The following is a 17,685-nucleotide window of genomic DNA, read 5'->3' as shown; positions in this document are numbered from 1 at the left end:
TTGTCTCATGCATGCGCAATGTGACAGAACACAGGTGTTTGGAGAATTGACGAAGAAGAACTCAAAGAACAGCACGTTTTAGGGATGTAGTAGAATGACTAGGTATGCTCACAATGATCTGTTTATAAACATCAGTGTCTCTTACAACTTAAATACAATTTTATTTGCTAGTTGTGTGGAAAGAGGAAAAGACATAAAAAGGCACACTGAAGTAGTTTTATGTCAAATGCGACCAGTGCTACGTTGCAAAAATCAACTTTTACTGAACACTTGTTTTATTACATTTCTAAGCTATTTTAATCGGTTGTAAGTTCATGGTTTATCATTAATGATATGTAAAAACCTGTGCGGCCTTTATGAACATTCTTTCTAGAACGTTTGATCCGCACGTGTGGTTCACATGGAAATGAACAACATGATGCCTGAATTAAGATAGCTTAATTAACAAGCATGTACCATATTTTGTGTTTTTTATTTAGTGTATGCTTATTTTGGGGACTTAAATTCATGCAGTGGAAGTGTAGGTTTTGCTTGTTTTCGTGTGAAAAGTGGGCTCAGCTGTTGAAACACTACAGAATAAAACATGGAAGCTACACTAGAAGTACTCCAATTCCATGTCTCTACACAGATTGTCTGTGCTCATTCAAATCATTTAATGCAATAAGTGTACACTTAACAAAACATCATTCACATCAGGCACATGGTAGCCTATCCAGTCCATGTGATAACATCCCTTTGATATTTCACTGCCCACTTTGCAGTTTTGAGGAGCCCTGCACAGAGTCTATTTTTTTTCTCATTTGCGGCAGCATCTCAAAAATCATAGAACTGTGCAGTTTCCCTACAACTATTGCAATTTTGAGAGCAATATCTACTCTACATTTAATTCCCATAAATGTAGAGAGCATGGAGCATTTGATCAGAGGCAGTTAAAATCTGACGTTCTCTTGTATGTTGCTACACACAGTGTAGATAATGTGCAACAAGAACAGCCCTTGAGCGCTGATCCTGTAGATGAACTTTTGGAGATAAATGATATAGAGATTGAAAACTTTGATGAATTGCGTCCTCAGTTGGAGCCTCACTCTTTCTCAAATTATAGCCTCACTCTCTCAAAATGCAGGTGATTTTGCATGTTTCTGACTTGGCTGCACAGGAAATAATTCAACATATAAATCAAATTTTACTTCTTTCATCTTGACAATGACCAAAGATGGTGAGCCTCTTTCCACAATAAGCAGAGGAGCATCATATTTTCAGAGTGAATTTCTGATTGCCATGCCAGTTGAATACAAGCTTGATTCAGAGTCAGTCTCTTATGTGCCAGTTCTGCAAATGTTGCAGAAAATGCTAAACTGGGCTGACATTCTATATAGGGTTCTTTGCAATGATCGATTAGTTAATGAATTTAAGACTTACAGAGATGGCACTCAAGATTCAAGATTCAAGAAGCTTTATTGTCATTTCAACCACATATAGCTGACGCAGTACATAGTGAAATGAAATAACGTTTCACCAGGACCTGGTGCTACAGAAACATACAACATAAAGATCAAACACAAAAAAAAACACAGAGCTAGGACAGAAGTTTGTCTTAGCCACATAAAGTGCACAGTGTGCAGCTAGGTGCAAACAGATCGAAGACAAGACAGTGCAAAAATAATAAATACAAACAAAAGGCAACACAAAAACACAGGACACTTAGTGCCGAAAAGAAAGAAAAGAACATGTGTAATGGAATATAAATGAAATAAAATAAGATCAAAAGAAATGATGTAAAAAATATTGTGCAAAAAAAATTCAACAGCAGCAGTTGAGGTAGTGTAAATAGAAATAAACATAAGTATAACTATAGCAGCGTATGACAGGTAGTGGTAGTGCCACAAGTAATGAACAATTTAAATTATGTGTGTGTGTATGTGTGTGTGTGAGTGTATCCATCCAGGTGAGAGAGAGAGAGAGAGAGAGTGTGTGTGTGTGTGTATGTGTGTGAGAGAGACAGAGAGTTTTGTACAGTTCAGTCTTGAGTGTGTGTGTGTGTTTATGTGTGTGTGAGAGAGAGTTGTTCTACAGTTCAGTCCTGGGTGTTGAGGAGGCTGATGGCTTGAGGAAAGAAACTGTTCAACAGTCTGGTTGTGAGGGCCCGAATGCTCCGGTACCTCTTTCCAGATGGCAGGAGGGTGAAGAGTGTGTGTGAGGGGTGTGTGGGGTCAGCCACAATGCTGTTAGCTTTGCAGATGCAGCGTGTGGTGTAAATGTCCGTGATAGAGGGGAGAGAGATTCCGATGATCTTCTCAGCTGTCCTTACTATCCGCTGAAGGGCCTTGCGATCCGAGACGGTGCAGTTCCCAAACCAGGCAGTGATGCAGCTGCTCAGGACGCTCTCGATGGTCCCTCTGTAGAACACAGTCAGGATGAGGGGAGGGAGATGGGCTTTCCTCAGCCTCCTCAGGAAGTAGAGGCGCTGCTGGGCTTTCTTGGTGATGGAGCTGGTGTTGAGTGACCAGGTGAAGTTCTCTGCCAGATGAACACCAAGGAATTTGGTGCTGTTGACGATCTCCACCGAGGATCCATCGATGAACAGCGAAGAATGGTCACTCTGTGCTCTCCTGAAGTCAACCACCATCTCTTTAGTCTTGTCAACGTTCAGGGAGAGGTTATTGGCTCTGCACCAGGCTGTTAGATGTTGCACCTCCTCTCTGTAAGCTGACTCATTGCTCTTACTGATGAGACCCACCACAGTTGTGTCATCGGCGAACTTGACAGTGTGGTTGGATCTGTGCATTGCTGCACAGTCGTGAGTCAGCAGAGTGAACAGCAGTGGACTGAGCACACAGACCTGAGGAGCTCCAGTGCTCAGTGTGGTGGTGCTGGAGATTCTGTTCCTGATCCTGACAGACTGAGGTCTCCCAGTCAGGAAATCCAGGATCCAGTTGCAGAGAGAGGTGTTCAGGCCCAGCAGGCTCAGCTTCTCAATCAGCCACTGAGGGATGATTGTGTTGAATGCTGAACTGAAATCTATGAACAGCATTCGAACGTAGGAGTCTTTACAGTCCAGGTGTGTGAGGGCAAGATGGAGGGTTGTGGTGATGGTGTCATCCGTGGATTAGTGAGGGTGGAAGCTGTGACTTCCACTGTGATGTGCCTCAGGACGAGCCTCTCGAAGCATTTCATCACAATTGGTGTGAGTGCGACGGGTTGATAGTCATTGAGGCAGGAAACCGTAGACTTCTTAGGCACAGGGACGATGGTCATTGTCTTGAGGCACATTGGGATGATGGAGCTGCTCAGCAAGATGTTGAATATGTCAGTGAAGACATATGCCAGCTGCTCCTCACACTCCCTCAGCACTCTGCCAGGAATGTTGTCTGGTCCAGCAGACTTCCGTGGGTTAACTCTGCATAGAGTTCTCTTCACATCAGCTGTGGTGAGACAGAGCACCTGGACGTTTGGAGGAGGGATGGTCATCCTCGCTGTTGTGTTGTTCTGTGCCTCAAACCGAGCGTAGAAGTCGTTCAGTGCATCTGGAAGGGAGTCGTCACTGTCACAGGCAGGTGGTGATGTTCTGTAGTTGGTGATCGCCTGGATGCCCTGCCACATGTGCCGGGAGTCTCCGCTGTTCTGGAAGTGGCCATGGATTCTCTCAGTATCAAGAAAATGACTTTTTCAACACTGAGACCTTCAGGATTGTCCTAGGTCTTTATTTTGATGAATTTGAGCTTGCCAATCCCCTTGGCACTTCTCAAAAGAAACATAAAATATTTGCTCTCTATTGGGTTCTAGCCAACCTTTCCTCAAAAGATCTTTCATCACTTCAGACAATTCAGCTAGCATTTTTATGCAGAGCTAGTGCAATTTAACATCATGGTTACAAAGACATCTTGCACCCACTTGTTAGGGACCTTGAAACTCTTGAAAAGCATGGTGTATATATTGAACAGTTAGGAGACTGTTTGAAAGGAAGTTTGCTTTTTGTTTCATCTGATAATCTAGGTGCACATTCTTTTGCAGGACTACAGGAGAGTTTCAGTGTTGAGCACCCATGTCGGTTCTGCTTTGCAAAGAGGAGTGAAATCCAGGAGAAGGAGGTCTGGTCGGGAACATGGTGTGAAAGGTGGCTGTGTGTTAAGTGAAAGGTTGGAACATTTTCACACAGTTGGTGGTTTTCCACCTGACATAATGCACAACCTTATGGAGGGTGTCATCCCTATTGAAATGTCCTTGTGCATTAATGATTTGGTATCAAGGAAATTAATATCTCTTGAATCCCTGACTCAAGCTATCAAGCAGTTACCTTACAAATTCTCAGACAAAGTTTATCAGCCTCAGATCATCCCAGGCACATTTGCCTCATAAGGTACCACTGGGGGTAATGCCCATGAGAATTGGGCATTTATTAGACTTCTGCCCCTCATGGTGGCCCTTGATATCCTGTCCTCACAGCATCATCTGTGAGCATTGATGGAATCAAGTATAATCCAGATATGGTTGTATCTGTTGGTACTTTTCCAGGCCTGTCTGATTTCAGACAGTTTTTTCAAAATTCTTGTCATCAACAGTGCTGTTCTGTTTGTGTGTAAAGATCTGACATGTTGGTACATTCAGCACCTGCGTTCTTTTGAACTTTGCTGTCATGTGCTATCACTGACAATCACCAAACTCTCAGAACTCTTATAAACTTCGGGGAAGGACCTGTGTTACACTCCAACATTATATCATATGCTGAATGAATGATAATTCAGGCTTAAAGAGACTTGAAATTATTGAAAAATTATTTACTCTCATTCCTACTTGGAAGACAAAAAGGCTTATTTTTGAAATGATTTCTGATTGCTGATGTCTGACTACTATGTAAGAAGATAGCAAGCATTGCTTCTCAAACTTCAGGAGGACACAAAAGCATCATATAATTTCATTCAACTTCAAGTGTTTGAATAGTATCAATGGGTTTATTAAGAAACAAACTGAAATGTAATTCATTTTCTTTAAATGGTCATATCCTGCATGCACTCCTGAGAGAGCAGCAGTTAAATGCTATTCTATGTGAAGGGTTGATCCAGTGAAATGGATTATATATTGAAGTTGATTTCTCAGCAAACCAATTTATTTGCCTTAAATGCTTGGACTGTATGGCAGATGTCACATTAAATTATTAATTATTTTGTGTACTTTTTAAAGTACATTTAAACAAGGATGAGTGAAACTTTTCAAATCATTTTTTTCAAAGGATGGGTTTAGAATTATGCAATTGGACAACTGTTTTTCGGTTGAAGCTATTACTTTAATTTAAGAAAACCAACCCAATTCTTTAACCTTTGTAGAGAGAATAAATATGGAGACAAGGACTGTACTCTGAGTTATAGTTTGTGAAAATGACATCAGAAAAATCATACTTCCTGCGAAACCACAGACAGTTGACTCCCTGATGGAGCAACTTGAAGAAAAGCTTCAGTATGAAGATCCAGAATTCAGCAATTCCCTTGTGAATCTTACCTACATTGCTGACTTGCCAGATAAGCCCACATGGAACAGTGATGACAACAACCCCTAACACAGCTGACACTGAAGTCCTGTCTGTGGCTTCTGATGATCATTCATCTCATAGTCTATGGACTGCATGGCCAGAATATTTTGAGATCCCTACTTTTCCTGTTGACGTTGAATACAGATTACATCAGGGAAATCTACAATACATGCGAGATAAAACATATCTACAAGTGTCAGGAGAGCTCATCTAAGGGGCGGAATAGGTGGTATGATAGCCTCAGATGGAAAATGGGTAACTACCACTCAAAACTGCATCAAGCTGGATGTTTGGAGATATCCATAAATGGTTGGAAAAGAAGGGGACAGCAGCCTCAGAGAAACATCACAAGTCCCAAGAGGTTTGAAATCAACTTTCTACCGAACTTCCCTGATGGTGAAGATGAAGCCAGCATGGAGTCTAAAAGGAAGGAGATGGTGGAAGACATGAAGAAACGTCATGTTAATTCTGCACTAGCCCAGAACATGAATTCTACATTTGCCTTGTGTAGAAAGGAACTGATAGAGAAGGAACCTGCAGTGAAGAATACAGTGGAAAGGTGGCCAGCCCTTTTCACACAGAGTCAGGTGAATAAATATTCTTGGTTTTATGGATCATTAAAGAAATAGTTCACCCAAAATTAAAACTGTCATTTACTCAGATAGTTTCAAACCTGTATAAATGTTTTAGTTCTGCTGAACACAAAAGAACGTATTTGTAAGAATTTCAGTAACCAAACAGATCTCATCCCCCATTTACTTCCATAGTATTTATTTTTCCTATTATGGTAGTAAATGGGGGATGAGATCTGTTTGGTTACTGACATTCTCACAAACATCTTCCTTTGCGTTCGGCTGGACAAAGACATTTATACAGGTTTGGAAAAACCAGAGGGCAAGTGAATGATGACAGAATTTTATCCAAACTTAAGAAGATTTTGCACCAGATTAAAAATGATGTAAGCTCCTCACACACATCACAATTTTTTTTTATATTAAAACAACTGTTGCTTTTGCTGTTGTTCTTTGCTTTGTGTTGTGTTAGTGCCATGAGCGCTATTAAATAATAATTTTCATAACTTTGCAGAAATCCAACATCAACGTGAGACGAACAGCCGTTCTCTATGGATTACCATTCCTTCTTGGAGAGGACCCCACCGATTTTTACAAGACCTGTTTTGTAAGTAGTTTCGACAGGCAAACTGCTCTTTAAACAGTTTTGAGATCTAAACAGTACGGAAACTGAAACACAGAAGGGGTAGAGCAGGGGTAGGTCCTAGAGAGCCGCAATCCTGCAGAGTTCAGCTCCAACCCTAATCAAACACATCTGAACAAGCTAATCAAGGTTTTCAGGATTACTAAGGCTACAGGCAAGCAAATCTTTTTTTCAGGGTTGGAGCTGAAATCTGCAGGACTGCTCTCTAGGACCGAACTTGCCTACACCTGGGGTAGAGAAAAGAAAGTAAAGATAAATTAAGAAAAAAAGACAGTAAGAAGACATTTTATAATACATAAAGAAAAGAAAGAAAAACAATAGTAAGAAGGACAATAAACAGGAGGTTGGAAATTTAGACAGGTAGGAAGAATAAAGGACAGATGCAACAGAGATGAAGTCAGTAAAAGAGGTAAAAAAGTACAGTAAAATAAATATAAAATACAGAAAGGAGATTAGATTGAAAGAAAGAAAATTTTTTAAAAAATTCAGTCAATTCTCCTCCATAATTATGTATTTTGATAACTTTTCAAATATCAAATTGTGAGTTTTAGAATAGGTTTTAATTTATATAGCTGGCCTTCCGTTTGATTTATTGTCTTTTCATGCAGTGGTTTGAATGTCTGTATTCGTTCCTGCATCCACTGCTGTGTCCTGATTGAAAAGGCCTGTACATTTAGACATATTGTAGTGTTATTAATTTTGTTTCACATTTTACTGTGAGTATATGCTCTTAAAAGATGTTTTGTGTCTTACTTTGACCTTATTTTTGCTATATGCCCTGTTTTTAGGACTGTGATGACAATGAAGAAATGTCCGAAATTGCAATTGGAATTTTGACTGGTGATTCCCGAGCACTCTGCAACTGCAACACTACCCTACTCCCTGCATCTTGATGCCAAAACAACAGCTATCATTTTGGAAGGTACCATGGTTGTGGATGATGTGGAAAATCTTCCACAAGCAATGTGTCTGCTCTTTGGACTGATTTATGATCTAAACTTAGAGTATCCTGCAGCTCTGAAGAGCACATTTGATTTCATACAGAGAGTGATTTTGTCTCTTGGCCACAAGTCACTCAAACCTAAAATCCAATCACTAAAAAATCGCCTGATGCAGTAATAGTAAAATCATTGCTATGATGTGATTTTTCCCCCATGGTAAACCATTCCTGAGTTGAGCTAGAGTAAATAGAGCTGTCTTTAAGAGAACTCTAAAGGAAATTTTTCAGTACTACATTGATAGTTCAGTGATTTCCAATTGTTGAAAAAGAAAAATATCTATAAGGATGTTTTGAACAATGTCAAGTTTACCTAATGTTAAATTGGTCTTAGAATAGTTTTATTAGAAGACAATTTTAAAGAGAACTGAATTAGGAAAGCTGTACTAAACTTACAGACAATGTTCAGTGTTTGCAAGCTCTGCTTTTGACCACTTTGTAAAGAATTTTATTGTCCTTTATTTTATGAGTGCAGTATGTGCTTTTATTGTCTAAAATGTTTTAACTATGTGAGATATTAAACAATATAAAAACAAAAGGGAATGCTGTTATATCAGCACCCTGAGATCTGGTCGGAGGTAATCACAGCCGATATGTGTTTTGAGCAGAGTTGTGGTAAAAAATCTTGGTTTTAAATGTTTGATTTTATATTGGAAAATTTATGGGAAGTAGCTAAGTAGAGTTTGGTCACATTATACCATTATACTCCCAAAGCAACTGCACTGTAAAAAATACAACGTTGACTCAACTTAAAATTTTAAGGCAACTTGCTGCACAGCATTTTTGAGTTAACTCAACTTTTAACCCAAGTAGTTGACTTACTCAATTTACTAAGTAAGGTCACAGGTCTCCTAACTAATATTCTTTTGTTAAGTTGATAGAGTTTTGATAGTTTAAAAGGTTTAGTAATTTAATAAATGTGAACTTATGTTTTTTGACATCCCTGATTTAAAAAATGTATTTGGATTTACTGAAGCAGGTACTTTGTTTTTAATTAACATTTAACATAAGGTTATGAAAAAAGCTATAACTGCATGCTTGAAAATTTGAAAATTTCAGCTCAGTGGCTAGCTAAGACCTGAAGCAACAGATTTGATCAGATTCACCAGCTTTAGCATGATTAACTGTATACATTAAAAAATGCTGGGTTATTTTTTCTACCCAAATGCTGGGTTGCCTCTGTTGGGTCATTTTTCTGGGTTATTTACAGAGAATTGGGTACTTTTTGTGTAACCCAGCCGCTGGGTTTGGGTTGGGTTAGCTAGTGACTGCTGACACATCACAGACAAGACCGCCCCTCCCCCAAAGTTCAGCGGTGTATTCAACAGCTGTGTCAACTTCGTGTCTTCTCTTTTGGGCTCCAACACCGCTGACGGTTCATCTCCCTCATGCATTTAAGCGAAAATAACGCTAAATACAAGGTCTGTATACACATTTTCTCCCACTTAAGTCACATATGACAGAAAAAATTATCATTGTGTTTGTAACATTTATTACTGTTACCGTGTTAACGTTACACTCGAACTTTCAGCCTGGTCTGAGCTATATAGCTTGATAGTTTAGCTGACTCTAGCTGACAATAGCTATTAACGTTACCCTCTCCCCATTTACTCCGTGATCAAAATTCTCCCGCATTTCTCCCGAGCTATGACAATATTATTATAACTATTATTATTATTATTATTATAACTAGCTTCCATGATTTTAATGTTGACAAGATGTCTTTGTGTTCTGTGTCGTTTTGTCTTTCAGATCAGGCAATAGATGAAGAAAGCTTTCTGCTTTTAGATGAGGGGACCATCAACTGCATAATCCCAAAAATTGGCCCAAGGCTAAAGTTCATGAAATACTTCAGAGAATTTGTAAGTAGTTACGGTCACTGCAGATGGAAAGGGCTTAATTTTCCCCACTTTTTGCACTATTATTTTAGCAGATCATTTTTTAAACATTCCCAAGGCATATGTTTGCTTTTGGTGTAAAAGGCAAATTCCTGGGGATGTCAGGAGTATCTTTAAACATTTACAAGCAGTACACCATATAAACAGTTCATCAACATATTTCCAATGTAGTGAAAATGGTTGTGGCAGAACTTTTTCTTACATCAGGTCTTACAGAAGACACCTAGTGAGCAGCATGAAAACCAAGTTGAACAGATTCTTGATGAGCCTCTCGAACAGCTGGCCCAGCCTGATGATGAACTTAATGCCGAAGAGGAGTTAGGACAGGAAGTTGAGGATGAATGGGATGAACTACAGCAAGAGGACATTATCGAATGGGTGACCCTTTTTTTTTTTAGCTAATCTGAAGTCTAGATCTGCCCAGACATTTTCTAACTTAAACTTTGTGGTACAACAGACCTCTAGTTTAATCTTCGATATTGTGAGCAGACTACAATTGCAGACTATGTCGTTATTTAGTCAGTTTGGTCTTGATCAAAGCCCAAAAGTAGAAGAGCTCATGCTCTTGCAGCTGAGCCTTTCAGAGAACTGGAAACAGACTATAAACAGATGCAGTATTTTGCTAAATCAGGAAACTTTATTCAGCCAGTTGAGGAGTTTTTGCCTGGGGTTTCCTATGTACAGCAATGGGATTCCACCACTGGCACTGTCCGACAAGTTGCAGTTCCTGATTCCTATCAGCGTATTCCACTACAGTGCCTTCTTGTCAAGCTACTTGAAATTCCTGGTATTTTGAAGGCCATGATAGAATGGCAGCAGAGAGAGGGTGATGCACTTCAGGATGTCTTTGATGGGGAGTTTTGTAAAACGTATCCACTATTCTTGAGGTTTCAGTTCTGCTACTGCTGTATAGTGATGACTGTGAAACTGTCAATCCTCTTGGATCGAAGACTGGGATTCACAAGTTAGGATTTATATATTTCATCATGAAGAGCTTGCCACCAGACCTGCTATCAAGTTTACGGTCACACTTCCTTCTAGCAGTTTTCAAATCAGATAATGCAATTCAACCTATGGTCTTGATGCAGTGCTGTGCCCTATTGTTGAAGAGATCAGGTGTCTTGAGAGGGATGGCATCACTGTTGATACCCCCGAATTTCATGGTGTTGTTAAGTTCACAGTTGTCCAGGTAGTGGGAGACAATCTGGGCTTGAATGCCATTCTTGGCTAAACTGAAAGCTTCCAGGTATGGGGGTGCAAATCACCTAGGATCTTTTCTGGGCCAGAAAATCCCAAAAGCGATTCAATTTCCTGCAGAGACAGAACAACAGACATCTCCCTCAGTCTCTGAGTCCCAGAGTCTCAGAGCACAAGTACCTACAGCAGAACAAAAAAAACACTAGAAACATCAGGGTCTCTCTGACGTTTAAGATAAATATCGTAATGAGTAATGCAAACCTTTTAACCGGTAAACAAACCTTTCCTTTATTTTACTCAAGCTGTTTTTACTGTAAGGAACGTGACAGAATGTTAGATGTGTTATTATGAAACTGTGATGAGAAGAAGCACTTATGATGGGGCGGCAGGAGGAAATGTACAGTACATCATCTTTTTTGGAGAATAGGACATGTTTAGACTTACATCCTGCTTCGTGTTAAGGTGTAAATTAAGTAGCCATCTAGAACACCGTAAGTGAATTACAGAGATTTTTTTGTTTTTTACGTTTTAACAGGATGCAGTTGGCGTACAGCTGGCCTCCGTGGCTCCGATTCGGTTCCTGAGGACTCCTTCTCATCGGGACTCCATCAAAGCAGAGCTCTCCGGGTCCTGTGTAAGCTTATGAATGCCTGTGTAACATGACAGCTGTTTAAATCTGAAAGACTTTGATAATAGAGAACTCCATTAGGACTCCATTATGTAAAGTTAATTTCTTTTTGTAACTTTTCTGCTCTCTGCAGGCCTACCACTACAACCTCGTGGACGTGTTTTACGAGCTGCTTCTCTGCGGATACTTCACGAAGGGCTTAACGCCTCAGCCAGTAAGCGTCTTATCGGGAGATTTAAAAGCGATGCTTGAATGTAGTTTGAGAACAGGATCTATTTTATTTCATTTTGTTTTCCCATATTTTAAACCCTGGAATTAACAGAGCTTGTCGTCTCCCTTTCCTAAAGTTTCAGGGAGGACTCTCGGAGCGCCTGCTGGCGCTCATCAAGTGGGATGTAGACGTTCGGGAGCCTGGAGCAAAGATCTACTTCACAGTGCTTATTGTAAGTGTTCAAATATCTTCTGATGCCACGATACACAAATGGTCAGCATTGTATCTCTAAGACAGTGACATTACACTGGATTTGTGTTTGTGTAATTTGTTGATAGGATCAGCTTACAGGCCTTTTTGTGGTACTGTTCTCTCAGCCCCTGGAGCTCTACACCGACCCGCCAGCTTTAGCCAGCACGGTTAGGCATCTCCTCGGGCAGCATGTCGAGAAGAAGATGGTGAAGACTTTGGAGAGGCTCTTGGCAATGTCCTTCCCTTACTTCTACACCTTCCCAGTACCCACCAACACAACACACACACACAAACACACAATTTATTGCACAAGTTCCCATTCCATACTTTGTTACAGTTCATATTTTGTCCCTACATTGCTCAAGCGCTCCACAGATGAGTATAAATTGATTTTGTAACATTTCAATTGTCACATTTTAAAATATCTCTCTTCTTTTTCCCCTTGACAGGTCTGCACAACGATCCCAGGACTTTAGGACCAGAATTGCACAGTCAGTTGTAGCCTGTGTAGCATTTTATCATTCTCACTAGAAATAATTGCTTTCTCGTTACATTTCCAGGTTTAGTGTTAATGAATTTTCTGTGTTTGTCTTTCATCTAATATCATTTCATCCAATATTAACCCTCCTCTCATCATCCTCCTATCCTAACTCTAATAAAGTATTTCATTTGCATCTATTACAGCCTCGGTCAGATCATTTCTATACATCAAGATATGTGTATATATATAAAATGTTGATTTTCAACTCAACTCTAATACATGACATTAGGTTTAAACTTTAATTCATGATAAAGGCACATGGTTACTTTTTGTTTATTCAGTACACTGTTACTCTGAAATGTTCATATAAGTGAAGCAGAGATAACATTCTGCTTTATTGGTACAAACAATATCCTATAATTATATATCCTGTAATTTATTTTCCATTCATACATTTATTTATTCTTTCATGTGTTTATTATACCTGTGTGTATAAATGTATGTTACTTTACCAAATGTGAACTAAGATCCAGAACAAAATGTGAGCACTCCAGACCATAATTCCATTGTATAGTTACAAGAAGTTAAAATGGATGAATAAGGAAAGTGTTAGTCAAATTTGCTTTCCTTTTATTGATCATAATGAAATTCATCAAGATTGAGTGAAAATGAAATGAAAATGGAAATTTTGTATTAACATTTGTATTTTCAGTTAGATGGATGTACAATGTCTGCCAAATTTTAAATGGATCAGCAAAAATCCATTCACAGTTGCATTTCCCAGGTCTTAAGTGTTACGACCCTGACCTGTGGAAACAGTACTTACTCTTCACTTAAGCACATAAGAAGCCCTTTCTCTACAAAAAAACAAGGCAGCATCTTAACAAATTTGGGAACAATATTTTTTTGGACTGATGGTTAATCATTATTCATAGTTTCATGTTTGGTGAAGGTCAAACAGAGTTTATCACAACTCATACCAAGTGTCATGTTGGTGGAGGGGTGAGGATTTGGTTGTATTGCAGCCACAGGCTCTAGAAAACTTTTAATCATTTGGACATTGATGATCTCCACTTTATATTAGAATATTCTTGAGACAAATGTAAGACTATCTGTCCATGAGCTTATGTTGGGCTGAAACTGGGTCATATTAAAGGACAATAATCACAAGCACACCAGCAAATTTGTCTCTTTAAGGATGCTGAATCTGAGGACTTGTTTTTGTCTAGGTTAATGTCAGAAATACAGATAAAAAAGAAAAAGACGGGTTATTCTTGTGTTCTGATATGCTGAAATGCTGTAATGATTCCAAATGAATCTGTGAATTGAAACTGTGAACTATTCCCAGCGTGGTGAGCAATACTTTTGTTTTAAAATATATTGATGGTTCTTGATGTAAACAATGTATATGTCTATTTAAATTCAGCTCCTGCAGATGGCAGTACATGACATGAAAATACTCTAGAACTGAACCTGATTGGACCTGGACACAACAGAACCATGTGGAGTGTTAAAGTAGCCATGAACATTAAACCTGAACAAAGCTTCAGCACAGATACATGGTGTGTGGAGTGCAGTCCGACTGAAACACTTGAATTACTGCAGAATCTTGAGCTTAATACAAGATGCTTATGTATTTGTGCACATGCTCTCAAACACCACCTTGTTAGCGGTTTTATATTGTTATAATTTGGTGTTTTGTTTAGACTTTAAGGGTGTACTATAAATCTGCTGAAGAATTTAATTTCACAATAAGAATTGTTTGTAATTGCAACAATATATTTTGTAGATTAGAAAAGGTTTAAGTTCATAGAAATAGGAAATACAGGAACTAAATATATGAATCTTTTGCTCATTAAATTCTTTTAGAACATGTGTGTGTATTTTACATAATGTGGCACATCCTGCACTCTGATTGGTTAAAACAGAGGGAAGCTACAGTTGAGGCTTTGTACACAAGAAATGCTTAGATGCTTCACTGAAGACAGAGTAGAAGGAAACTTGACATTTACAATAACATAAAAAGGAAACTTTCAGAAGAACAGAGGAAATTAAAACATGATGGTTTTCTGTATGTTTCTGTTTTTTACCATGTTCATAGGTAAGCTTATATTTTATATATCCCCATATATCATGTTTAAATGTTTTATAACTAGTAAAGAAATGTTTCCATGTGTGAGTGTTTTAGATTGTAAGCATGTACTGTATGTATACTGTATAATATAAAATGATAATATTCTGAAATAAATGTCCTCTTCAGGTGAGAGCACACAGGACAGCATTACTCCAACATCTTCTGCTGTCTATGGTAAAGAGGAGCAAGCAGTTACACTCTCCTGTGATTATAAATACACTGTTTCTATGAACAATCTACAGTGGTATCGACAATATTCCAATGCAGCACCAGAATTCCTCGTTCTGTTGACGGAATCGGGAGGGAATCAGACAGGTGATACTCCTCATCCTCATTTGTCTGCTAAAGTTCATAAGAGTCTGAAGCGTGTGGATTTGGAGATCTCGCCTGCTTCAGTATCAGACTCTGCACTGTACTACTGCGCCTTGCAGCCCACAGTGACAGGAAAGTCAACTTCACTGTCCAAAAACCTACAGAGACCTCAAACATGAAAGTGTTAAAGAATCACAATAAGAAGAAAAGACTGGAAGCTATGCATAACATCAGCATTCTGATTATTGATCCAATAGAAATGTATGTATATAACCATATATGAATACTTTATTTGAAGTGAATAGACAAAACATTCTAAGTGAATCCAAATACAGATAGAAAAGTTAGGTGTGTGTTTGAAGAAGCCACATGTTCACTCCCTCTGCAGTATTAAGTGCAGTTCTCATAAACAATAGTGGCAGGTTTGATGGTTTATTTACTTAATGACAGTGTAAAGATCACATGCTGGAATTTGATTCTGTTCTATGAATAAAAATGTGGATATTGTACAACTCTTTTGACAAGCAGCTGATCTGATTTATTTTTATTTTATGTTTGTTTGTTTGTTTATTTTACTGAGCATGCTATTTAATGTGTTCATCATGTGTGTCTTTGCAGGGTGTTTAATATATTTTTGAGAATTACAGGATACCTGAAAGTATGTATAACTAAGAATAAGAATTGTGGAAAATAAAAACACAGTTTCCATCACACAATCAGGAAATAAATAAGCTCTACTGAAATAGTGCCCCATAATCAATTCTTGAGGTAGATGAGCTACAACAGCTAAAGACCACATCGGGTTTCATTCCTGTTCACCAAGAACAGAAATCTAAGACTACAGTAACAACCCTGTAAATGACATAATTTGGCCCAATGGCAAGAGCTGCTTACTTGGTTCACACTTAGCGTCTGGATTCCAAAAAGGTTTGAATCCCACAGGAGCCTCGCTTTATTGTTAACTTGACTTTGTGTAACCGAGTTCCTTTTACTCGGACCCCAGTCCATATGAACAAGAAGGTCATACAGTTACAGAGTGCAGTGAACCTTCATTGGCGCACATCAAGGTAATGGGGATGACCTGGCTCGTTGGTCTAGGGGTATGATTCTCGCTTAGGGTGCGAGAGGTCCCGGGTTCAAATCCCGGACGAGCCCTGGTTTTAAATGGAATAGAGTGGTTGGGATAAAACTAATGGAAACTTGCACTGCTGGCTTGGTTCTCGCTTGGAAGCTTGTTTCTCCAGAGGTCCAAGGAGGTTCAAATCCCACTGTAATTACCTCTGAAAATTAAAGCTCCAACCTGGAGCCTATCTCTGGAATACAGGGAGCGGGATGGAGAGTGTCACACTTTGTGGAGACATGAACCTCTGAAATATTAATATATTAGAGTACAGAAAGACCTCAGAATATTGTCATTTTACTAACACCATTCATCATGTTCACTGTTATATTCATGTGTCTGTGGCTTTCATTAGGTAAGTTATCATTGATCTTTTCAGAAAGGAGGGTAAAAGGTAAAACCCTATGCCACCACGTCTGTCTGCTAAAGTTGATGATAAAACTAAACAAGTGGATCTGATCATCTCCTCTGCTGCTTTTAATGTTTGATAATATACAATTAGAAGGTAATTTATTCATAATCACACTCTCTGGTATCACCCAGATGAGGATGGGTTCACATTTGAGTCTTCCTCATATCGTCTCACAGAGTTTTTTCTTGCCGCTGTTGCCTCAGAGTTGCTCATTAGGGGTAAAGTTAATTTTCAACTTTGTAATTTCTATTCTGAATTTCTGTATTTCTGTAAAGCTGCATTGAGACAGTGTCTATTGTTAAAAGTGATATGAATGAAAATGAAGTGAACAGAATTTAATTACCTTTTGGGAACAGACACAGCAAATTTACTTATGAGAGATTGGATCCAGTTTACTCATGGATCCAGTTTCCTATGATTTTTATCATAGGAAATTATCATAATTATTTATAAATGTACAAATAATTAAAAAAACACACAAACAGATAAAGGCTTATAGTATGGTATAGATGATGAATCTTAAAATACAACACAGCCATAGTAATGACTCTACACTACAACTGCATCACTTCCTGGGTGTGTCCTTCTAGAGACGTGTAAAGTTCAGCACATACAGCACTATTATACAGAATCCTCACAGAGCTGTGTTCAGAAATGGATCAACTATACAACTTACTGTACATAGTGAGATACATACCACTGATTCTCACTCTAGTTACAGGTAATTTTCAATCAGTTATTAATTATTACAATGATATTTAATCAGTTAAATAATTGCATTAATTAATAAGCATGTTTGTATTAATCTAGTAATTTCTTGATTCCTTAAGTCAATATTGGAATTACAAAAAATACTTCACTGACATGTTTCTTTATATTTTTGTCACACCAGGTAGCTTTGCAGATAAAATTGAGCCAACAGATGCAAACATTGTCAGGAAAGAAGCAGAGACTGTTATTCTGAAATGTTCATATGAGGCAAGCAGTGAATACATTTTGCTTTACTGGTACAAACAATATCCTAACAGCGCACCACAGTTTTTACTGTATAAAGGCGCAAGGTCAAATGCAGGTGCTGGGAGCACTCCTGATGATCGTCGACTAGAGTCGAAAACAAGCAGAGACTCTAATGAACTTACTATCAGAGGTCTAAAGCTCTCAGATTCTGCACTCTATCATTGTGCTCTTAGAGACGTAGCACAGTGATACAGAGTCACTGAAAGGCTTTACAAAAACATCAACACGGTATATTAAGTTTCTAAAACCACAGAAGATGAAAGAGACTCACTTTACCAACTTATCAG

General features: G+C 38.6%; 1 non-coding gene across 1 annotated transcript; it reads left to right on the top strand.

The window, feature by feature from the left end:
* The first annotated feature begins 15,932 nt into the window (after positions 1-15,932).
* trnap-agg (transfer RNA proline (anticodon AGG)) lies at positions 15,933-16,004 on the top strand. The gene has a single exon. It is a non-coding gene; the product is annotated as a tRNA-Pro (tRNA).
* Positions 16,005-17,685: the final 1,681 nt, after the last annotated feature.

This window comes from Hemibagrus wyckioides, unplaced genomic scaffold, assembly GCF_019097595.1.
Source record: "Hemibagrus wyckioides isolate EC202008001 unplaced genomic scaffold, SWU_Hwy_1.0 Contig2, whole genome shotgun sequence".
In the NCBI taxonomy this organism is placed as follows: domain Eukaryota; kingdom Metazoa; phylum Chordata; class Actinopteri; order Siluriformes; family Bagridae; genus Hemibagrus; species Hemibagrus wyckioides.
This window is presented reverse-complemented; position numbering and strand designations above follow the sequence as displayed.